The following is a 12,233-nucleotide window of genomic DNA, read 5'->3' on the forward strand; positions in this document are numbered from 1 at the left end:
TTCTTCATGATAAAAGGCATAGAAAGACTAGTGATACAAAGGACATACTTAAACATAAAGACAGTTTACAGCAAGCCTAGAGTCAACATCGACTTTAATACTTGTGTATATGTGTATATCCTTGTATGAATGACAGCACAGAAGCTGAAAAGAGACAAGGCAGAACTCTTAAATTGAGAACAGAAAGGGCCAAATGCATTTAATAATGGAAGAAAAGGGATTTCCATTTTATGTTCATATTAATATTTAGAAAATAGCATTTTTTCTATCTTTTCTTTTAATAAATATGAAATAATGACTTTACCTCAAATGGTCATTTTTTGTAGTTTAATTATAAATAAATTGAATAATAAAAGAAGTGTAGAATAATTTTGTCTTAGCATTCATACTCTACCTGAAGAATGGATGCCATATATTTATATGTATATGTGTATATATTGTATATACACACATAGATATTTTAACATTAACCTTCTATCTTTAATCTCTGTCAATTCCATACATGTATCCAGTGAATTATGAGCTTAGTCACTTCTTTTTGTCTCTTTTCTCACCTATTCCTGTAGACCTCCCTCTTCTTCCCAGCTTGTTCTTACACTTTTTTATGTTATCATAGGTGCTGGGGGAATGTTTTGTGCAGGGAGCCACAGCCACATTTCCTTCTCAGCAGAATGTTTCAGAGGACTCCTCCTCATCCCCTAGCTCTTACAATGTTTCCACCTGTCTTCTGTGTTGTTTCCTGAGCCTTGAAGGGAGGGCTAAACATGCCTCTTATAGGATCAAACACTAAACAAATATTTATTCTCAGTTTTTGGCCTGTGACATCACTAGTCATAGATTTTTGCTCAGGTTTACAGTAAGAAAGTAAATATTCACATGCAGCGTCCTTCAAATCCAATCTGGAAGGGATTGGTTCGCCAAAACAACCATTCTGCTAGTATACCTGTGGGAACACCTGCCCTAGCAGGTGGTGGTGTAATAAGCAGGGCCCACATCTGGGTAAGACTGCTAACTGGCTAGAGTTCCAGCCTACATGTTTATGGATTACAAATGTAGTTTTCTTACCATGTGCCAAATAGTTTCTTGAACAAATTCCCTTTCTAACAAAAGAGCTGTCTTTCTTACTTGGCAAGTCCTTAAGGTGAAGAATTATGTAGATAACGTGTTTATATCATTGTTGTCCAATATATTTCCTTAGGCCAGTACAATTCTCCATAAAGCATATTTAACTGTTACTCTGCCAATCACCTTTATAGAAAGAGCCATTTAAAGTTGTCTTAGCTAATACTACCTTTGAGAAGAAAACGTCTTTTATCAGCTTTTCTTTGATGGCTAAAGATTTTAAACTTTTTAGTACATATTTTCAATTAATTCTTTTAGAATTTCATATGCTACATTTTAGTATCAACTCCCATCTATCATTATTAAAATTATATTTAAATTACCCATTAATGCAGATAAAATAAATGGTTATCTTTTGATCAATGGCATCAAATGAAGTTAAACCATAAAGAGATACAAGGGTGTACTTCACTCAATAAATCATTTCCTGCCAAGCATGACCCAAGTTCAATCTCAATAACTTATGTATAAAATACAAGCATTCTGGAGCATACCTTTAGTTCTTGTGCTGAGGAAGGCAGATCCCCAGGCTTCATTGTCTGGCCAACCTTGCTTACTTAGCCTACTTGGTTGCCATGAGGCCAATAAGAGACCCTGTCCCAAAACACAGAGTGGATAGATCCTGAAAAATGATAGGCACAGTTGACCTCGGACCCATGTGCACTCACACAGTTATGTGCAGATCTACACCTGCCCTGCTACAAATGCACAGGGCTGATTGGGAAAGTGTCTTCTGGAGCAGCCTTGGACACATGACTTAGTCATCTTTTCAGATTTCTAAGAGTAGAGGGTTCTGCTTATTTGAACAAGGCAGCAGCAGCATAAACATTCCTCTCTGTCTTAAGGCTGATTTGTAGCTTTAAAAAAGATGGCCAAGGGGCTGGAGAGATGGCTCAGAGGTTAAGAGCATTGCCTGCTCTAACCAAAGATCCTGAGTTCAATTCCCAGCAACCACATGGTGGCTCACAACCATCTGTAATGGGGTCTAGTGCCCTCTTCTGGCCAGCAGGCATACACACAGACAGAATATTGTGTATATAATAAATAAATATTTTAAAAAAAAAGATGGCCAAACCATATGCAGTTGGTTTCCTTTTCTCTAAAGAATTGCCCAGTGGAGGAAGAGCTTATGGGCTCTTGGCATTCCTGGCTTCCTGTCATGCAGACATAATAATGTTGGATATTATTCCACATATAATATTCCCAGGGAGAGGAGTTGGCCACATATTAACATTTACGACACAGTAGTTAATCGTAAATGTCCCTCCATAGTTCTCAGTCCATTGTTTTCACTTGCTGCAGATGAGAAATTAATCTTGAGGGCCAACTGATTCTAGACACGGAATTGTAACTAAAATGCCAGAACCTCACAGAAGATTGTCTTCTTTATGATGCCTAAGAGTTATAAAAAAAAATGAGACCAGTTATCTTACCTCAAAAGCACATGACCAATAAAAGATTAAGCTAATGCCAAGGTCTTACTTTTTTCCAGAAACAATGAAAATGTCTCTTTAGTTACTAAGCTCAACATTGAGAAATTTATGATGGATCACATTGGTTGTTAGTTGAGTCCACCTCTCCCTTGAAGCAGAACAATTAAATAACAAACCTTGTTAACTCCAGGACTCTCTGTGTTCATGTTTGATGTTCCAGGAATAATGACAGACTCTTCAGAACATTAGTAGAGAAACATCATGGAAAAGCTTTCCATGATCTGTAGTGAGAGACCTGCCCTTGGGAACTATAGAAGAGACCAACCTAATTCTATGAACGTTAAGAAGTCATGAGGTCCATGAAAGAAACATTTTAGGTATTGTACCAAGGAATGACGACTTGAAAGTGTCACCATTTAGAAGTGTCTGTCAGGCCCTGATTAATTATACTACATTTTATTTCCTTAAGTGGAAGGTGGTTGTGTTTTGAATGTGTAATGAGAAAAATAGCAAAGGACAATTTTAAAAAAAAAATAAAGCATGAGGGAAACATCTGAGATAATGTAAGTCATCAGCTCAACTTACTGGCAAATACATAAGGGTTGCCTGCTTGCTTCATGTGGAAGACGGAGTGCCCTAGTGAACGGGTGCTTTCTGTCATCTACGTTATAAGGGAAGTGAAAGTCTTGAATTCCAAGCCTGGTCTTTGTTTCACAGCAATGTTTGTTAAAGATGATGCTAGTTGCTCTCATATATTTGGCTTTTACTGTGTTAGGAGAAATAGACTAAAGTATCCACATTCTTCAGGACCCAACTGGGAAATGGAAGGTAGGGAAGTAAGAACATTAGCTAGTTCATTATAAAGAAGAACCCGAGTGCTGTGGAGATAAAGTGGCCAGGAAGTGACATTTGCATCAAAATGATGTTTGAAAAATACATGAAGGAAAGTACCTGGGTTGGTAACTGGCTCTGGTGTTCACTGTGCTGTTTGGGCTGAGCCTCATGACCTCTTTCTTTCGAGAAAGTAGTCACACTCTTTCCTCACTGGCAGTGAGATTATTGGTATTCATCAGACTGTAGACAAAGATTTGAAGCTTTGCTGAGCACAGAGTAGGAAACACTGTCATTTCTGATAGTAGTGATGGGTGAGCCTGAGGCTGAGTACAAAGCAAATAGAAATATGAAAAAAAAAATTAGGCTCGGTCACTACTTAGCTTGATACCAGGTGACCCTCATCCTGATTAAACTCAATATGCTGACAAATACTATACGGTGTAGCATGGTCTGGTGCCTCAGAATTATGTTATATCAAGGAAGCAGGGTGTGACTTTAAATATGAACACTTTTGAAGAGAAATGTCAGTCATACCAGTCAAGGACATCATCATAGAGAAAAATAGCTTCAGATTTCTATTTATTGGGTTGTTTGGAGAAATCTGTGGGAAAGCTAAGAGCTTGAGAAACACCTCGAAAACTACATACGGCACATAGAAACTGGCTGCTGAAGGACCCTGTGGGACTCACCTCGGAGCCAAACAGGAGGCTGGCTGAACCCAGTCTACTTTCATCGCCTTGGCCCATGCTGTTCTTTTCCTTTTCCCATAAAAGAAAAAAAAAAAAACAGTGTGAAAAAACTGTAGTTTCTCTTACTTTTAATGTGAGAAAAAAATCGCAGGAATATGTTTGATTTAAGAAACTTCAGAGATTCCACTGTAATATTTTTATTTAGCAAAGATTGGAATAATTCATAACGTTATTTTCTTAATGGTTTCCAAACGAAGAACTACGAACTAACATTTTATTAGTGATTACCCTGCAGTTCTTCCTGGCTGTATCAAAGACTTTTAAGGTCTTGACTGTCCCTCTTTTGTGCATTCCTCTTTTCCATAGGAGCAAAGCACTGGCTTCTATGCAGCATTTTAACAGAAGCTCAGAATCATCCTACCTTCCTTCACTTTTGATTTTGGTAGTCTACAGATCCACAGATTATCCTTAACCTCCAGATTTTTAGAATGTCACTCATCTTTCCTCATTTCTGTATCAAACTCTTTAACCAGCCTCCCATTTAATGCTTCGTGGCACATTGTAGAAGCATCCTGCTGGGCTCATTCCCCCACTTCTCCTGGTCTTTCGCCTGTCAGCCCTCTCAATCCATGGCTTATACAGCCCCCGTTACCTGAGAAGGCTGTTCTGTTTCAATGCTTCAGCAAACTCTCACTTCATTGATATTCCAGCTTCTCCCATTGCTGTCTGAGCTGGCTGTGTACGGTTGGTCTACCCACTTCTTGCTTTGCCAGAGGCTTTTGATTCTTGCTCAGTTTGCTCCCATGATGTCTTTGTGATGCGCTCAGCAGAAATCAAATACCTTTCTACTGACTCCAAAACTTCTTTCTCTGGTTCTTCCTATGTGTTGGTCATTCCTTGCTCTCTTGACCTAGAATAATGGGGACAGGTGGGCAGGAGCCTTCCAGTATTATGGGCCATTGTGGTGATCCAAACTACGAGAGACTCAGGAAATAAATAGTGCTAGAATGAAGGAACTAGGAAAAGAGAAACTGGAGAGAATTAATCTATCGCATAGATACACAGGCTAATTATCTGGCCAGATCATAAATAGACACTTTGGCTACTTTTCATAAGTAACTCTAAAATAAATATCATTGACATATACCAATTATTGATATAAATACACAGCTGTGGTCACATGATAAGGCTTTCTGGGTTAAACTATATGCATATTTGTAGCTTGAAGAGCTATTACATAATCATCATTCTCAGAGGCCTTGTCAAGATATGGTCCTTGCGGGAATGTGTGAAGGTGTCCATGGTTGAATGACTTTACAAGCATGTTTTGGTTTTAATATAAGTCTGTGATCTTGGCCAATATGACAAGAATGAAATACCCCTGGCTGACTGTGGTTAGGAACTACTTGAAATGTGCTGTTTCCAGTCCATGGTCGCTGAAATACGGCCCCCAAATAAAATGCCTTTTCACTATTTTGTGATGAAAGGTGTATTTTTGAGATTACTTGTAGCCTGATAATTATAGGACTTGAAGGTTGCTGAGGAAGGCCTCTCCGTCCACTAGCATTTTACCTCTTGTGCCTCTGGTAATTCACAAATTATAGAAAGGTGAAAGAAGAAAAAGCTGTCTGTTCTTAGAATAATTAACCCCCACTGTCAATGTCTTGGTCAGACATTGATCTCTTTGATGAGGATGGCAGGAAAGTCAATGTCCTCCCATAATAATGAGAAAAATTCTATTTTACCAACCCCAAGAGACCAGCTTCAACCCAAAGATGCATCAAGATAATGGTAGAAGTAGCTATTCCTTAATGAGATATATGCTTATACTCCAGAACCCCATAGCTTACAGACCCTTACTGCTAAGCTCTTTATATTTCTCTCTCTTTATGTATTATTCAAAAATCTAAATCTTCTTAGCCTTATACTCAGGACTTTTAGACTCTCTATTTCTCCCTCCCTCGCCCCACCCTTCTCTCAAGCTCCCTCTCCCCATCCCCGATGCCATCCTTCACCTTGCAGCTACTGGCTTCTACTGCTGAGCCTGCTTGCTTTCTTTATTCAAACTTTAACTTTCTACCTTTCTCTTTTCCATTTCCTTTCTTCCGGCAGCTCCAGAGGCCGGCAGATTACCTGACAAAGTGTTGTATTTCCTCTCAAACTCCCAAAAGTTTCTCTTTATTATTCCCTTTGAGGTTTGTTTTTGAATTATTTTCATCAATGAGCTGAAGAACCTGAAAAATGGGTCTTGTGTTACCAGGAGGCATTCCCAACGCCTTAATTATCTGTCTCCTTATACAATCCTACTGGAGGGCCAGGCTTCAATATATAAATCTGAGGAAAGGGAAATGTAATTAACTCTATGTTTTAATAAAAAAAAATTCTCTTCTTATTAAATAACACTGGCTTTGGGAACACAAACACAGCTTCTAACTGGCCTTTGAATGTACACACTGAACTAATTTAAACTACCTTTTTTTTTTTTAAAGTTTTCCTGAGACTTTCTTCTCTTTCCTATACTCCAAAGCTGTAGAGAAGGAAATGAAGTCACAACCACGAAAATGAATAGACTTGAAAGGAAAGTTGTTTTGAAGAAAAGGAGGTTGAGATATATTTTGATGTGGTTTGGGATGTCATTGAAATGTATCAAAATTGAAGTGTGTAACCGCATTCATTCCCTTTCCCCTACCTACACTGCACTCCTTGTAGTCTTTAAGCATGGAGATACCACGAGGTCAAGCTTCACTGCTTTCCGCCTTGAACATTTTAAACTTTTCTCTCTGCTTGAGATAACTTCTGTGAAGTACTTCTGGAGGCCTATCATTTGATGTTTCCCCTCACACTCAGGTCAAAGTGTAGTCACACATCGGTAGGCCTTTAGATATTGAACATTTGACTAGAAAGATCAACACATGGTCTTTGGGAAGTGATTCAGATGGGATAGGTCACTAAGTGGAGTTCTGTGACTGAATCCTTAAAGGAGAGGCAGAGACTGGCTAGACAGACACATGAAGATAGACATATGCTCCCTCTCTCTTGCCCTATGACTACCTGGATTCTGATAATCAGGAGAGGTCATCACCAGATGCAGGCCCTTGACCTTGTACTTCCAGAACAACTCACCAATCAACCTGTTTCCTACTTCATGAGGCAGCCAGCCTTAGGCATGGGAATTGTTGTTAAACTGGGGTTGTGGCAACAATAGGGATTTGAAGATTAAAGACAGAATAAAACCCCTAAACTGCATTGTCCAAGTTCACTGAAAAGTCTCGCTACAACATAAAGGAAAACTTTGTATAGTAGAAATACAAATTTCAGGAAATGCTTTCATAGATATGGAAGAGTTTCATTTAATAATGTCCTCATAAAACAGGAGCAACAAGGGCTCCCTGCTGTCTGATGATCAGGAATTGTAGGGGAGTTGTCTGTCCATTATGGAAGTTCCTCTACTGATTGCTGACAAGTTTGGAAAAGTCATTTTGGGACTGTTCTTGGAACTTAGCTTTTAAGTTCTGGAAAACTTTTAACAGCCCTTTTAATTTGAATGTCAAATGCTTTGGAGTTTCCTTACTTCAACCTTTTTACTCCTGGCAGACCATTTTGTTCCAAACTGAAATTACAGCATGGATTTTCAACTATGTTTTCAGATCCTGATTCTCTCTACAAATGGTTCAAAGACGAAGGGGGAAATGGATTGTTCTCTTTAGAGTCTTAAAGAGTGACTAGGAAACAGGGGCTCATGGTGGCAGAGCAGCTCAGGAACTATCTGGGTTTGGGTCTTCAGAAAACTGTGAGGCAGAAGCAGGTTATATGACTTTGCTATATCTTGTGGTACGTCAAGCTAGGTTAAAGCTGGGATTAGCATTGGAATATGACCATGAAAGACATGTTTCTTCATTTGGAAAACCTCCCAAGGTTCTTAGTGTGAGCTGCCTTATTGATTTGGTCCAGTTGGAAGGGCCTCCTTGGTATGTAGTTGCCTATGGTATTTTTTCCTTCCAAATTGTTCTTTTAACTCTAGATTTTTTTTTTTTTTTAGTTAAGAAACTTTGTTCTCTATCTCAGATCTCTTCTATTCCTTAACATTTTAGGGGTGAATATAAGTTATGATTTTAACCTATGTATTTGTGTCAGACACTATTTATCTCTTTGTTCTCCATTCCACAAATATACTTACTAATTTTTATTGCAAGAGCATTTTATTTAATAAGATCGAGAGAGCATTTATCGCCTAAAAGCAAAGCATGGGTCTCGCAGAGAAAGATATACAACCCAGATGAAAAGTTATTTTCATTACCTATCAATATGTGGTAGCCATAGTTACTTTTGGCCCAACTTTTGTTTTTTAAAAAATGAAAAAGCATGGGATAAAACCGGACTCTCTGATCATGGCGAACAATGAGGGCTGATGAGAAGCCAAGGACAATGGCACGGGGTTTTGATCCTACTTCATGTTCTGGCTTGGTGGGAGCCTAGCCAGTTTGGATGTTCACCTTCCTAGACATGGACAGAGGGGGTAGGACCTTGGACTTTCCACAGGGCAGGGAACCCTGATTGCTCTTTGGACTGGAGAAGGAGGGGGAGAGGAGTGGGGGGAGGGGGAGAAGGGTGGCAGGAGGGGGAGGGAAATGGGAGGCTGTGAGGAGGGGGAAACTTTTGTTTTCCTTTTCTCAATATATATATATATATATATAAACAGAAAAAAAACTGAGTCACATAGCCTTAAAAAATGCATATCCTAGTACGTTTGAGCTTGAAATTAGAGGCGACTTAAGTGTCTCTAATAAATTGGTGGACTGAACCTTCCTCCAAGATGAACAAAGTAGAATATTAGACAAATAAAAAAAAACAATAGGCCTTGTAACCATGAGGATTGAATTTAAGAAATAACTATGGTGAGACAAACGAGAGTGATTTTTCATTAGATAGTTCCTTTATTCTTTATTAATCATCCTTTCTATTGCTATTACATTTTTATGATTAGCTTTCAGATTTTTTTTAATAATCAGCAGAAATCTCAGGTGATCAGTGTTTAGCATATTTTTACCCAGACGTCTGTTCAGGTTTGCTCACTGGAGAGCTCCTCTTCCTGTCAAATGTAGAAAGGACCATGTGGACACTGAGCCTGCGTTTGGGAGATTGGCTTACCCACTGCCAATGCTGGTAGATCATAGAGCATTGTCCTTATTGGGCAGTGATGCTGATTATAGAACACCATGAATATATATTCTTATCTGTCAGAATGATCTAGGAAGTAATGGGATTGTTCATGTTTCAAGACTTCAGAATACAAGGGTTCAAATTGTCATGACTACACTGAGATGGAATCCACAGACAATTGTCATTTATGATGTCCTTACTTCACTTACATATAGCTCTGATGACATTAGACACAATGCATATATAACATGTTATCTGTCTCTCTTCATAGCCCAAGCCAGTATTAAATTCCTAAAGTTAAATCATGTTCCTGTCTCAGACCCCCAAGAAGCCAAGACTTAAGTTTACTCCTGTAAAAAAAAAAAATGCCCGGTTTAAATGATAAATTGGGATTTTATGTTGGTCAGCTGACACAGGTTTCTAAAAGTGTTTGTCTGTTAAAATGATGGAGCCACAGTATGTCTGTGTAAATATGCTTGATTTGTTTTTGGGTACATGTGTGGTTGTCTTAAGATCAGTAAAACTTATAACTCCAGACTATAACAGCTCTGAAAAAAATACTAATGGCATCTCTGTATCATGTGGTTAGATCTTGTAGGCTAATTTGTAGCCTACTGTTTTCTAATTTCTGGCTTCTTTTGTGTCGGGGTTACCTTCTTTTATATTTCAGGTTGTTTGATTGAAAGTGTCCCCCAGCCCCTGGCATCCATCACCCCTGGAATATTTGGTTTCAAGTATCACCCCAGCCCCTGGCCTGGGAGTTGTCTTGGTCCAGACTCCACCACGGACTATTTAGGCTGCCACCAAGAAAAAGAACACGTGGTCTTTGGGTTTTGTGTGACCCCCACCCCTCTCTCTCTTCTTGCCATACTCTCCTGGCCCTCCAGGAAAGCTGTATTTATTAAACGTGGGCATTTATTATTCGGTCTAATTTGGTCTGATAGGAATTATTTGTGTCAGTGGAGAGGCTCCTATTAAGAATATTCCTTGGGAGCTCAGTCCGGTGCTCCAGTGTGGGTCTCTGTCTCTATCTCCATCCATCACCAGATGAAGGTTCTATGGTGATATGGAAGATATTCGTCAGTATTGGTATAGGATAGGGTCATTTCAGGTTCCCTCTCCTCAGCTGCCCAAGGAACTAACTGGGGACATCGCCTTGGGCTCCTGGGAGTCACTCTAGGTTCAAGTCTCTTGCCAACTCTAAGGTGGCTCCCTTAACTAAGATTTGTGCTTCCCTGCTCCCCTATCCAACCACATTGGAGCACCGGACTAAACTCCCAAGGTCCCAATGAGGAGCAGAAGGAGGGAGAAGATGAGCAAGGAAGTCAGGACCACGAGGGGTGCACCCACCCACTGAGACAGTGGGGCTGATCTATTGGGAGCTCACCAAGGCCAGCTGGACTGTGACTGAAAAAGCATGGGATAAAACCGGACTCTCTGATCATGGCAAACAAAGAGGACTGATGAGAAGCCAAGGTCAATGGCAAGGGGTTTTGATCCTACTTCATGTTCCGGCTTGGTGGGAGCCTAGCCAGTTTGGATGTTCACCTTCCTAGACATGGACGGAGGGGGGAGGACCTTGGACTTTCCACAGGGCAGGGAACCCTGACTGCTCTTTGGACTGGAGAGGGAGGGGGAGAGGAGTGGGGGGAGGGGGAAAGGAGTGCAGGGAGGGGGAGAAGGGTGGGAGGAGGGGGAGAGAAATGGGAGGCTGGGAGGAGGCGGAAACTTTTTTTCTTTTTCTCAATAAAAAAAAAAAAAAAAGAATATTCCTGACACAGGTAACGTTCTTTTGCTGTAATGGCTCAGGTAACTTTTGGTTATTTAAAACAGGGTGTGGTTTCTTTGCTCTCTGTGCTTTTCTTATCTGTAGAGATGTTATTGCTTGCTTTTATATTAATGCTGACTTAGGTAGTTTACTGTGGAGGCCCGAAAATGTGAGCCTGCTTCCACATTGACCAAAGATCAGAGTGGGAACTTTCCCCTAGTCCCTTCAAGTTTATTGAGCTTCTATCGCAAACAAAGGTCCCACCTAGATGTTGATCAGAGAATCCTGCTCTCGCAAGGTATTGTCAACAGGTGTGGCTAATAGCCAAACCTTGTGCTCCAGAAATAGAGAGTAGATTTTCCTACCTCAAGTCTAAGGATCCAACTAAGTTGCAGTTCCCTTTATGGAGATAACTTGGGATCCCACCCAGGGAGTGGTTTGCATTTAGAGTGTTTTGGTCTAGTGTGTAAGTGTGACTTTCTTTATTCTAGCAACATAATGTTTAACTATGAATGTAGCCCAGGACTTTCAATTGGTATGTTCATTTCCTTGTATCATATTAATGTAGTCTTTTGTCTTATCTCTTGGGGTCAGAAGTATTTTAAGCCTTTGGAAATTAAATGCGGGTGAATTTTCAGTGCTCACTGGAATTCCCTCCTGACACTATCCTATTTATTTCCCTGTTTTAGTATTTTCATTTGTGTCTTCATATTCTTTTCTATATTTCTAAATTCCCATGCCTATACAATGGATAAAGGTATTTTTTTTTTTTGTCGAATCTGGTCCCTGACAGTTTACCACTGTTAATTTTTATTTAATTATTTATTTTTTTGAGACAGGGTTCCTCAGTAGCTATGGAGCCAGTCCTAGAACTTGCTCTATAGACCAGGCTAGCCTTGAACTCACTGAGATTCGCCTGCCTCTGCCTCTTCAGTGCTGGGATTAAAGGCGTGCGCCACCATTGCCCGGCTGTTAATTTTTTTAAATGCATATGAAATTCATTAATTTTTATTAATTAAAAATTTTCAACCTGATCACAGTTACCCCCTCATCTTCCTCTCCTTCCGTCCCTTCCCCTTACCTCTCATCTGCACCCCCCTCCCCTCCATTCCTCCTCTGTTTCTGTTCAGTAAGGGGCAGCATTCCAATCGGTGTCAACAAAGCATGGCACATCAAGTTGAGGTAGGACTAAACCATGCCCCCACTCTGTATTTAAGGTTTGGTAAG

This window comes from Alexandromys fortis, unplaced genomic scaffold, assembly GCF_014885135.2.
Source record: "Alexandromys fortis isolate MF-2015 unplaced genomic scaffold, M_Fortis_MF-2015_v1.1 scaffold_172, whole genome shotgun sequence".
In the NCBI taxonomy this organism is placed as follows: Eukaryota; Metazoa; Chordata; class Mammalia; order Rodentia; family Cricetidae; genus Alexandromys; species Alexandromys fortis.